The following is a 13,289-nucleotide window of genomic DNA, read 5'->3' on the forward strand; positions in this document are numbered from 1 at the left end:
TTTCTCTTTCTCCTCCTCTAACTGCACAACTTGTTTGTTTGTTTGTTTGTTTGTTTGTTTAGTAGTGCAGTTTCTAACTTGTACTGTAATTATTAGTTCCATGTCTCAACTCCAAGGCTAGACTCTGGGCTCTTTGAGGATAGGACTCAGTGCAGATTCAATTTTGGAGGCCTCAACATGCTTAGCCCAGTGTCTTATAGCAGGAGCTCACACCATTTGCTTTCAACAAATACAATGTTTATGGAGGACATACTATGCCCCAGGCACTGTTCTAGATTCTTGGGACACATAAGCAATTCAATAGACAAAACGGAGTTTACATCCTAGAGGAAGAAGATGTATAATAAATAACAAAAGTACATATTATATTAGGTGGTATGAACTAATATAGAAAAATGGAGCAGGATAAAGAAACTAAGGAGATACAGGAGGAAGAAGTATTTCAATTTTAAATAGGGTAATCAGGGTAAGCCTCATTGAGGAGGTAATATTTGAGCAAAGACTGGGAGTAGTGAATACCACGTGAACAAATGAACAAATAAGATGACTTTTATGATATATTCTAACTATGCAATTATAAAGTATTTCACCTCAATAGAAATTCAAAGTAAAACAAACACAGAAGGGCTGAGACCCTAAGTTTGGAAAGATAAATTCCAAGGAGAGACGATCAAAGTTTAAAAGATTTTACCACAAACAGATAGGGCGAACAATGACTCACTCTATAAATAATGCCAGTGTGCTGCCCAAAGTCATTTTGGAGCAAAGAAAGCAAGCTACTTACACAGCAGGCAGTAAACACCTGAGACTTACACCCCCTAAATATGCCATAGGTTGAAGCACAGGATAGTTCTCAATAAACCCACACACATGGGCTCCGGGGTCAGCGTTTGAAAGAAGATAGGGATATTTGTAGAATATACTTCACCCCTTTGATGTGATCCAGGATAAAAGTCTAGTATCATGCTAGGTGAGGATACTGGACCTTGGTAGGCTGGGCCCTACCAAGTAGTCCAGATGACCCTGGACTGCATATCCCACGTCAACTTACACTGAAAGTCTTTTCCTTTATACTTCGTGCCACTGATATTTGTTAAATAAGTTGCAAATTGTATAGGCAGAATTATTACATTTGTGGCTTGCATTTATTTATTTGTTTGTTTGTTTATTTTAATCCCCTCCTTCTACCCCTGACCTGCAGATGTTGCCTTTTCCCCTCCCACGCACTTGCAGTGTGCACCCAGGGCCTGGCGCACCCGGGGTATGGACCGTGGCTCCAATAGGAGGCGAACCCAGGACCATCTGTGTGTAAAGCAGACGTGCTAACCACCGCTCTATGGAACTACCCCTGTGGCTTTTAAAAAATACAAGAATTACATAAGATCAGCTTTTTCAAATACACAACCATGCTTTCTGAACAGGTCAGGATATGCCATTTTGACCGAAGTAGACTCTTTAACAATCAATTTGCTTAATAAATAATTTCCAACTTAAATGGCCTTTGCTTCTTATGGAATGTTCCTGTCATAAATATATAAACATAAATTCTATGAAATGAATCATAGCTGAAATGTGCAAAGTTGGCTTACCAGTTAGAAGATTTCAGTTTGTGAAGTAAATACCTCCTGGAAATATGCTTTACATATATCGATTTTTATTTATGGAATTTTCTTAGAGTAGAACACAGTCATTGGATACTAGTTTTAAAAACATATTTAAGCTTTCTAACATTTTATTTAAGCTGATAGGGAATGTTCTCCAAAACAACAAAGTACAGATCAGCACATATTGTATGCTCTCGTTTCTATTAAAAATGTACTTGTAGAGACTCATATATGCCTAAAATATCCCTGGGAGGATACACAAGGAATTGGTAATAATGTCTGTCTCCCAGGAGGGAAACGGTAATTAGAAGACAGAGGAAAGTGGGAGATGTTGTTTTCAGTGTATACACTTTTATATCTTCTGACCTTTGTTCCATATGTATGCTTAACTCATTCAAAAAACATTTCTTAACACAACATAAAAAAACAAAGCGGTGCTGTTTTAGGACAATTATGTAGTTACCAAAATGATTCAGAAATTAAATAATGAATGTTAGCGTTATGACACATTGACAGGGTCAGGAAAAGTAGTCTGAGTACAGGAAATGCTGTCTCCTAAGTTCTCCCTTTAAATACTTTAGACTAGTATTTTAAGTTAGTTGACCTCGGTTTTGTTTTAAAGATTTATTAAATATACGGCTTATTTGCTTGCCTTTATCAGATAGAGACTTCTGCTCCGATATCAATGAGTCTACTCTATCTGCCATTCAAGATCGCTTTTTATTTCTTGTACATTGCAAATTCTGAAACGTGAAGATTTTAATAATCACATGAGGTACAGATACGAACACATAATTCACACAAGACAAAAATGCAAATGGTAAACGGATGCATGGAAAATATTCCACCTCAATAGTCGAAAGAAATTCAAACTAAAACAAAGAAATACTTTATTCAATTAGCAATTTATTCAAAAGTTACCTGCAGTGGAGAGGAGGGTCTGGTGAAATTTGTATATATTTATATTACTGGCTAAAATATAAATCAGCTCAGATCCTTTGCAAGGTGTATGTCAAATCAAGCCACCATAAAAATATTAATGTCTTTTGACTTGGTGATCTCACTCCTAGGAGTTTGTCCTGAGGAAATTTTTCCCAAGAAGTAAAAAGCTCTATGTGGGAAGATACTGCAGATGTATTCATCAAAGTGAAAAAGTGATGAGCTAGAAAAAAGATTGGTTTTGGCGTCAGGTGTCCAGGGTTTGAGGGCTTTGTTTCAGGATCTGCCACCTGGTATCTGCGTGGTCTTGGAAAAGTGACTTGATCTTCCTGAGCCTACATCTGCCAGGATGGAAGGAGGGAAATCATATTGAGAAAGTCACATGAGACCAGATTATGGAGGATCTTGACTGCTAAGCCAAGGTCTCCAGGCTCTATGCTGCTGGCAAGAGGAACATTGCAAGTATTTGATCACATCTCTGCATCAGGAAAATTAACCCAGTGGTGGCGTATAAGATGAATGGAATGATGGAGAAGGTGGAGGTGGGAGGCCATTTAGAAGACCTCTGCAGTAGTCTATATGAGAGGCAATGACTAATTAAATGAAACAGCCCAAATTGTGTGAGTACCTTGTGGGCGATGAGCCATTATCATAAATCTCCAGCCTCCCTATAGCATCTGTTTTATAGTCTGCACTGAGCAGAAATATTACATAATAATACTTTATATTTCTAAAGCCCTTTACAGTTCAAAAAGTGCTTTCATGTGTATTATCTCATTTGATCTTCTAGAGTGTTTACAAGTTGATATTTGTGAAGGAGATTTCCCAGATATTGGAGCTAGGCTTATGGGTTTATAATTTCCAGGGGCTGCCCCTCTTCTCCTCCTTCACCCAGCTTCCTTTTGTTCAGCATTCAGGCACTTCGCAGTCCTTTATTCCATTTCCACTACAAAAGAAAAAAAAAAGAGTGGCTGAACAATGCACCAAACTCCTCGCTTAAGACCCTTCGAAGGCAGATAAGTAAGTCATCGGCGTGCTGGATTTGAGCGTATTCAGGTTATTTAATCATTTGTTCACCTTTCTCTGCTTGCAGTGGAGTTTCACATGTCCCACCATATGCTATTCCTGCGCTGCTCTGCGCACAGGAGTGAGAGTCCTCCAGGAGGCTTTGCCTTTCCTCTGCTCCCTCCCGCTCCAGCCCTTCCCCCATTCCAGGGAGGGGCATCACCCTCTAGAGACCCGAAAGGGACTCCAAGTCACACAGACCCAGTCCACGAGAGTGGGACTATCAATCACCCAGGAAATCTGAGGCCCTGACCCCTACGGCGATGGAGACTTCTAACTTGGAGCTTCTCTGGCTTCCAGAGGCACTAATGAGCAGGGCTGAGCGGTAATTAAGACTGTGCTCAGTTCCACATCACGCAGCACAGCTGCAGCCAGCCAGGAGGAGGGAGAGCGAGGAAGACGGGAAGGATGCCCCCAGCTCTGTCTTCCCACTCTGAGCCCGCTCTCTGGGGCTCTCTTTAGTGCAGAAAGAGGAGTCTGGAAAGCCATAGGATGCGGGGACAACTATAGGAGACGGCTGCCCAGGGGCCAGAGAGAAAGCGTCCAGATACCAGCCAGGTGTTACTCTCCAGTCCATGGGGTGCCAGTGGGCCAAGCTGTGGTTTTCACAGTGGTGAGGAGTCCCCTGTCTTGCAGGCACTACAGGACCTGCAGCAGGATGGGGCTGTGGTCTGACAACAAAGAGGAAGCATGACTCATACCACCTACTACTCCGTGGCATGCAGGTATACCATTGTCTCAAAGGAATCTAGGACCTTCTCTGGCTCACGCCCCAGTCCAAGAGTCTGCTTTGAGTGAGGGCCAGCAGTAATTACAAATACTCAGTGAGCGACACTCAGCTGAGTACTGGAAAGCCACAGTTAATACAACCCAGTCCTTTCCAGAGGGCACACCCTCTAGTGGGGGGAGGGCAGATGTGAAAACAGGGACATAACTACTGTGATAGTGATAGGAAAAAGTTCTGTGGGCAGCCTAGGGTAGACTGCGGACAGCTTTACTTGTACAGTAGCATTCGACTTGAACCTTGAAATAGAATGTGGATTCACCACAAAAGACACTTTTGGCAAAGAGAACAGAGTAAGCCAAGGCATGGGGCATGAAAAAGCAGGTGATCTGTCCTGGCCCAGTGAGCATTCAGGAGCTGCAGCTGGCCTGACAGTGGAGAGACAAAGGATGGATTCTAGGGAAGCCATCGGGGGTCATAGGACTGAGAGGAGCAATTACCAAGCTGACCCACATTCCCCAGCTTATACTACTTCAGGTGCTGGGCAGATGCTCCGAGACCTTATTGGCCTCTATAGGGAGCTGTCCCAACCCTTGTGCAGAGCTGGAGGGGGTGGGATCGGGAATGAGTTAGGGGCTAACAGAGGGAAGAGGGAAGTGGAGGGAAAGGGCTCAGGCAGAATGAAAAAGGAAGGACTTAGCCCTGGGCTGAGTTTCATTCAGGGAAACAACCACAAATAGAGGAGAGGAATGGTGCAATATGTGTGACCTAGGGTGGAGCCTGGGCCTCAGGTGTGGGGCCCTCATGTCTTCCGTCCACTGCTCTGGAAGCACAGGTACTTGAAGTTTTCCAGAATTCACTCTGTCCCCTGGGAGGAGCAGGAAAGTTCAGTGGTGAATCTGTAGGGGCAGAACTAGGAGGTGATGTCAATCAACTCCCAAACAAAGGCCCACAACACATAAACCCACATAAGTCAGAGAAAGAAAGGATTATCTCAGAAACACTGGATTTTCAGTACACTGTGACCACTTTCAAATATATGTAATCAGAACTCATTTCAAATAGTTTTTTGGAAGTGTGCTAACTTATGACCACAGGGTCTACTGTTCCCTCTCCTGCTGAGTATCACAAGACCTCCCCTTCCTCTACCTGAGTGCGACAACAGCAGTTCTCCAAGGAGATTTTGGGTTGCGCTGCTGTAAAAAAGCAAGCCTGGAGTGCTGGTGTGTTAAGTCACCCATCCCCTTGCCTGGTGAATATCCCTTTCATGTCTTTTCTAAATGTGGAGTTTCAGTAAATGACAAGACCTTATTTTTCATTCTGAGTTTGCGGTCTTGTTTTCCATAGTTGTGTGTCTCAGAAAGCTTGAGATCTTTTGTGTAGCCATGACCTGAAAGTCTGGAAATGAGATCTACAGGTGAGTTGTGTTCTCTGTGGAGCTGACCTGAGGTGGCCCTGTACCCCTCGCTGATCCCTCAAGGAGTCATGGGGTTAACTAGGCAGCTGTGGTCACCTCTTCCTGGTGTCTATAATGTGTCTGCTCCAATAGGAGAAAGAGGAGGAGCGGAGTGGGTGTGTATGGGCTGAAAGGAGGTGCTGTGAGTCCAAGCCCCCTTCATAAATGAGCAAAAACCGATATGGCTTCCCTTCTTGTGTCCTTGTCAGAGAAGTGAACACTAGGGTCCAGCCTCGTCTCTGCCCCCTGACTGGCTGGCATGAGGAGCTATTGTAGAGGGAACTTGAGAGCTGGGGGAGCAGAAGGAGGATTAGAATGTCTTTTACTTTTAGTGTCTTTCTTTGGACTTTTGCATTTATAATATTTCTATTTTTGAAAGAATCATTTGGCTCTTTTTATTTTAGCATATTTTCCTTAGAGCGATAAAGGTTTTTGCAATATGGAAAAAGTGACATTTGCTCTGAAGGAGTCTCGGGGGGAGGGAGCTCTGAGCGTGGGGAACTGACCTTTAGTAACCACCCACCTAGATAGGAGCTGGTGAAGCAGAAGCTGAGCCTCCAGGAATGATGTCTGGTGCCCTCCACAGGTCAGTTCACAAAGGGAGTCTTGGTGACGACCCTCGGAGCCTGTGAGCGCGTGCATGCCGGTGTACCTGTGCTCTTGTCCCTCTCCCTTGATTTCTCTAGATGGCTAACCCTCTGTTGCCAGCTGTCCTTGTTCTAAATCTCTCCCTCTCTCCTTTCAGCCCAGCCCGGAAGCCCGAGGACTGGGCCAGAGGGAAGCAGTTGTTGCTGTTTTTCCCTAGCTCCCACTCAAACCTGACACCCACAGAAAGGTCAAGCCCACGTGGTTCTGCACATCCCCTGCCTGGCCCGCCCTGGCTGTTACCATGACGACTGCTGGGCTGGAAATGTCCTTAGCCACTTCTACTCAGCACGTTGGGTGGCTGTCCCAGGCTCCAATCTCAGAAAAGCCACTCCTGCCAGGCATTCTGGAGTTATAGGGCTTCTGGGAATACAAACAGACAGAGGCACACACACACAGACTGAGACAAAGAGAAACAAGCATATTTAGGGGCACAGAGGATACGAAGATGCAAGAAAGTGAGATGATGACAGAGCCTCGGTGACACAAGACTGAGAGACGAATAAAGCAAAATAGAGTCAGAGATAGAAATAAGATAAAGAGACAAACAGAGGCATGAAAGGCACAGGGGACCCTGAAAACACAGGGAGAGAGAACCCCAGACTAAAAAAATAATGGAGAAGGCCCCGAGAGAGGAAGAGAAGAGGAAGACGGGAGAGGAGTAAAAGAAGTCAACTCTCCCACTGCCCTTGCTTCCATCCCAGCGAATTACTTGTTCTGAGCAGGACTTGGATCCAGTGGTTTTTCTTTGTCTCATCCTTTCTGAGGTCTCATCCAGGCTTTTCCTCTGGCTGGGTAACTTTTACCACCCTAGGAGGACCTCCCCTAAGCTAATAAAGGTAAAATTAAACCCCACCCTAACACACACACACACACACATACACACACACACACACACACACCCATTTTGCCCCAAACTCATCTCTAATACCTGTTCTTATCCTCACCCCTCCTAAGAGGCAAAATGGGCATCACAATACAAAGCAGGGATGGTAGGAAATGAAGCAAAATTAGGAAGTAATGAATGTGAACATCAGAGATGATAAAGTCCTGGAAGGTAAATAACATGAAAGAGGAAATAAGAGAAGAGCAGGCAAGACCGTGAGTACCAGATGGGAGTATAGGGGTGAGAGGGTGTCAGGAGCAGAGGGAGGAAGACAGGGTCAGAGCTCTGGCCGAGGCAGGTCAGAGAAGTAACAGGAGGGGTGGGCTGGCCTGGACTGGTCCTCCAGGTCTGGCCAAGAACCTTGCCTCCACCATTAGTGCGATGATTTCCCATCTCCGAAGTGTCTCTGAGGCTTTGAGTGAGGTCTCTCAGGATCTTTGAGTTCTTGGTCATTCTTAGACTTTGATTCCTAAAAAATAATAAGGCCATTGGCAGAGGAAATTCTGGAGCCCATCTGGCCTTCAGCTTGTCCTGACCTTGACCACAGGGTGGAGGGGATAATGGAGCCAGTGTCCCTAATGTCACCATGTGTGGGTATAGAATAGAACAGGTGGCAGCCTAGAGAGCCCACTGCCCTGGTACCCTCTACCCAGAGAGCCCAGTGAGGGAGCTCAGAAGAGAGACTTGAGCCCAAGAGAACTATGAGTGAACATTCAGACAAGGCTATGCTGAACTAGCCAACCTGCTGAACAAACTGGGCCCACAGAGGCTGGAATATGAAAACCAACGGTCCCACATCCCTGGAAGATGGGTCCTGGACCAGGCAGAAAAGGGACTATGGCTGATGTTATTGATGCCCTACATCCGTTCAGTTCACTTCTGTGTCCATCTGCAGCTGCAGTAGGCAGTTCTGGTGTATGCTCACAGCTTCCCACCTCTCTCCTTTTCTGCCTGAGGCTTTTCTCAGCCCCTACAGGACAGCATGGAAGTAGCTGGAGCTTAATATTCCCAAAGGGCAAAACTCAACCAATGAGGGATGGGCACCGGTGGAATTATACCCCAGATTTCCCTGTGGCTCATTGGGAAAATTCCGAGCTGTGATCTTACAGTTCATCAGCACGATCCCAGGGTTCATCAGCGTGATCCCAGGGCAACTGAGATCTATCATCGAGGCACCCTTCCCCGTTGTTTCATTCTCCTTGCTCCCTCACTCCTGCTCACGCCCTACATAAACTGCCTACAGCCAAGTCCTTATCTCAAGGTATGTGTTCAGAGGATACAAAATAGCACAAAGGCTATCTGTGCTCTTCCCAACCAGAGTCTGTCTCACAGGGCTGGGCTAAGATAAGAAATGTTGGAGGATTTTGCCTCTGACTGTTTATTGGTAGGTGACCAAGTGTTTATTGGAAGGGGTCACTATCATTGATGGAGGAGAAAGAGCTCGCTAGTTCTGTCTCCCAACTGTTGGGAAGGCCAGGGCCGACTTATTAGCAGAAAGCCCCTGTAGGTCTCCAGTGGACAACCATAGACTTTCATAACTGGAAAGGACCTTAGGGGTCACCTGATCCAACTTTCTATGTAATGCAGGAATCCCCTTTACAAGCTCTCTGACACCTGCTTAAACACCTCCAGTAACAGGGAACTTATTTCCTTTTATAAGGTATCCCTGTCTATTCTTGGACAGCTATTAAAAAGTTCTCCTTAAATGGAATGGTAATTGATCTCTCTGCAATGCTCTCCCACTGGTGCTAGTTTGTCCTTTGTACTTCCATATCTCATTTTCATATTTGACTCCTCCAAGTATTTTAAGGCCAACAGTGTCTATCACATCTTTTATTTTCCAGGTCAAAAAATCTTATTGTCTTGACCTTTCTTCAAATGACTTCCTCTACTGAACTTCCTTACCCTGGACTCGGCCTGCAGGGAGCACTGTGAGTTTGTAAATATTCCTCTTTCAATATGGTACCCAGGTGATGCTTCAGAATAGTATGGCCTGTGCAGAATGTACTTTTACACTACTATGTCCCTAAGTACATTTTCACTATTGATTCCTAGAATTTTAACTCTTTGCCAGGTATACAACACTGCTGACTTAACTGAACTGTGAAGACACTGAACATCCACTTTGGCTTCTCAGCATCCTTTTTGCTTTTCTTCAGGTAACAGAAACTTTCCTCTACTTTCTATTCTTGAATTGCCAACCACAGTACCCTGTACTGCTAGCCATAGGTTTGGGCCCATGCCTAGGCCTAGCCAATAAAAGTTTCCTTTCCCTAGTCACAATAATTGCTTCAATGATGAGCATGTGATCCAGGCTAGCCCAATCGATCAGAGTTCTTCCCTGGGAATTATTACATGAACTTGGAAAAGAGAGGTCTACTTATGAATTTGCTAAACTGAGATAATGTGCAGAACTCCCAGAACTCTCTGTGCTATACCAACACACAGAGAAAAGTTAAGAGAGAAAGAAAGAGTAGACTAAAGATATTTTTGAGTCCTTGGATCCAGCTGATCTTGAGGCCAACTTTACTTCTGCCTTTCCTAATCAATGCCCCTTTATGGCTTAATCTAGATTGAGTTTAGCTTCTGTCACTAGAACCAACTAATTCATACACAGTTCATTGTCTTCTAATTATGAAGTTAATTTTTTGATCCTAAATGAAGGGCTTCACATTCATATCACTAGGTTTCATATTTTGTCCCATCCTTCCAGTCTACAGAAAAATTTAGAATTATAATTGTTATTCAATCAATTACCTATCCCTCTCATTTTTGATAAGGATGCCTTCTATGTACTCATCTAAAGCATTGATTGAAATGTTGAGCTGGAGTTTTTAAAAAAAAATCACATCACATCAGTTTATTAATCAATGAGTATACTTTTGAGATAGTTGTTCAGACAACTGTGAATCTACTCAACTGTACTTTTACCCAGCCTGCACCCTCCAGCCTGTCTCCTAGATCTTGTGACTTTATTAAGCCCCCTGCCAAAGACCACAGTGCACCTTGGCATTCTGCTGAACTACCAATTGATAATCTCATCAAAAAAGGACATGATTGCAAAACCAAAACTGGTCCTATTCTTTAAAATGATCATAAACTCTCAGTAACCCATCTTCTTTCCTGTGCACTCATGCATGCATACACATAGACACAATCCTCACTCTCTGCCTCTGCCTCCTCCCTCCCTACTTATCAGCACAAGAACCGATTTTTTAAAAGTGTATTAGGTCACTGTAAAGGGAGAATAGTCTGTCTTTTGGAGAAGAGAAAATCTTTACTTCAGAACAATCTGTGAGAGGTAGCACTTTGGAGATGGGGGTGACTGGAAGATAATACCCTTTAGCCACACACTGACTCAAGGTGGGGGTGGGGGAGAGGGTGCAGCACAGTGATAGTGTAGTAAGTAACCTGGAATTGGAGGGTGGGGATTCAAGCAGCAGAGGCCCACGTCATTCCAGTCTGGCCTGTAGGTGGCAGTATTGCACAGCAACAAAGAGCAAAGGATCTGGAGAAGGCTATCACGGGCTCTCAATTGGCACTAGCTCTTGCTAACCGCCCACCACTACCTTTTGCCATGCTTCACTCCTCCCACTCTCTCACACTTCATTCCATTCAGTTACCAGGTTCCAGTGGTTCTTCCCCCTAACTACTTCTCATATCCGCTCTCTCTAACCTCATTGCCACATTCATGTAATCATCACCTCTTCAAATATTTCTTCTGACCCATTCCCTCTCTCTTTACCTTCTGAGACTCAAATTACACGTTTATTAGATTGCTTGATACTGTCCCACAGCTTTCGGGAGCTTGGTTTTGTTTTCTTCCCCTCCCCCACTCATTTTCCTCTTTCTATTTCATTTTGGATGATTTCTATTGACCTTTCTCAAATTCATTGGTTCTTTCCTTAGCTGTGCCTAGCTATCGAAAAGCCTGTTGAAGGAATTCATCTCTGATATCATGGTTTTTTTTCTTTATTTCTAGCATCTCCATTTGACTTTCTTATAGTTTCCACATCTCTGCTGAAAGTCCCCATCTGTTTCTGCAAGTTGCCCGCCCTTTTCCACTAGACCCTTTAACGTATTAGTCATTACTATTTTAAAGTCCCTTTCCAGTAATTCCAACATCAATGTTATCTGTGAGTCTGGTTCTGTGATTTCTTTATCTTTTGACAACGGATTGGGGTTTTCTCTTTCTTGCCTTTTTGTATGTTTTATAAATTTTTATCGGATGCCCATCATATGTAGAACAGCAGAGACTGAGGTAAATAGTATCTGTGCCTGAAAGTGGGCATGCCTCTTCTATCAGCCTGCTGGTTTGGGGGTGGGGAGGGAGGGGGGTGAGTCAACCTAATTAGGACTTAGTCAGGGTCTGGGTTTTGTTGTTGCTATCATTACCTCAATGCATCACAGGCTTCGAGTTCCTCTAGTGGTGGGCTGCTTAGAGTGGGGCTGGGGCGTCAGAGGGTTTTTCTGTGTTCCTGCTCCACTCTCAGGTTTTCAGCTATCACTGGAGGCCTGCCCTCTACCGGCGGCAGGCTGCTATTGCTTGCTATTTGGTGCTAGGCTCACGGAGGGAGGAAGGAGCAGGGCAGGGGAATGGAGGGTAAAGGGTATCCCTGTTACCTTGGTTCAGCTTCCGTTTTAGGCTTGTCCTGTGCTCCTGAGCCTCAGGAGAGGGGCTTTTTCAGTATTTCTGCCCCTACTCCCCATGACTGCCAAACTTTGCCTTATCTGTGTGGTTGGTTTTGGGTGGCCAGAGTTTTCTGCCCTCTCCCCTAACACAGTAGACTTGTGTTTGAGTCTTCAGCCTAAGACAGTTTCCTGTGTCTCCCCTCAGGGTAGAAGATTTTCACTTCTATTCTTCCAACCAAAGCAACAGATCTTTGCCTGTGTTCAAGAAGGGCAAGAAGCTTTGTACCCCTTCCCCAGAAGTAGGTGAGTTTTGTTTTTATCCCTCCCCTGAAACAAGAGTTTGCCCCTTCTCCAGTAGTTAAGGCTTTTGCTTATAAAAGAGTAGGATTGTGGAAGCAGCTGAGGCTTTTCTCATTCTCCCAGCAGCTGCCTTAATCAACTCCTGCATGCTTGCACCACCGAGGAAGAAAATTCTCAGCCAGTTTCTGCGCTGCTCCTACTTTTTCTCATGAACCCAGGGGGAAGTCTGTAGGAAAAAAGCTTGCCTGTGAGTACAGATGCCTCTGTGCATGCTGGCCCATGTGTAGCTGTCAAAATTTTGTTAAAATTTTTGTTGGTTCTTCCTGTTTGTGTGACAGCCACCTCTTTCTCACCTGCTCTACTAAAGTTGAAACAGTTCATGTGCCCCTCTTAAACAGGCTTTACTTGGTTGCCTTGTGATCTCAGCTTTCTGAGGGCTCAGGAAAAGCTATGATTTTATAAATGATCTGGCTATTTCTCATTGTTAGGAATGGGAGTGACATTTTCTTGCAGCATTCTACATTCTCAGCATAAATAGAAGTTCTCAAGTCACTATCATCTCTCAGACAACTGCAACCACCTCATGGCTGGTCCCTTGCATCCAGTTTTGCTCCTCTCCATAGTGCATCCAAAATTCTGTCACTACCGAAAACAAAGAGAAATGCAAATACTTGAAATTAGCTATACAAAATCTGAAACCTTGATCAAGATATACAGGTTATCTGTTGCTGAGTATCAAACCAATCCAAGACTTAGTAGCTTCAACTATGACATTCATTTTGTTCATGAATCTATAGGGTTTTGCAGAAACAGCTGGGGCAGCTTTAAGACCAGGTGTCTACCACTATGCCACTCTGAACGTGCCGGATCTTGTCTGATCTTGGAAGCTAAGCAGGATCGGGCCTGGTTAGTACTTGGATGGGAGACCACCTTGGAATACCAGGTGCTGTAGGCATTAAAAAAAAAAAAAAAAAAAGACCAGGGCCTGAAATCATCTGAATATCTGATGTCTGTGTAGGAAGATCTAAACAGCTGGGA

At 44.4% G+C, this 13,289-nt stretch overlaps 1 pseudogene; it reads left to right on the plus strand.

Annotated features, from left to right (window-relative positions):
* Nucleotides 1–13,087: 13,087 nt before the first annotated feature.
* LOC118600608 lies at nt 13,088–13,206 on the plus strand (annotated as a pseudogene).
* Nucleotides 13,207–13,289: the final 83 nt, after the last annotated feature.

This window comes from Rousettus aegyptiacus, unplaced genomic scaffold (assembly GCF_014176215.1).
Source record: "Rousettus aegyptiacus isolate mRouAeg1 unplaced genomic scaffold, mRouAeg1.p scaffold_m13_p_3, whole genome shotgun sequence".
NCBI classification, from domain to species: domain Eukaryota; kingdom Metazoa; phylum Chordata; class Mammalia; order Chiroptera; family Pteropodidae; genus Rousettus; species Rousettus aegyptiacus.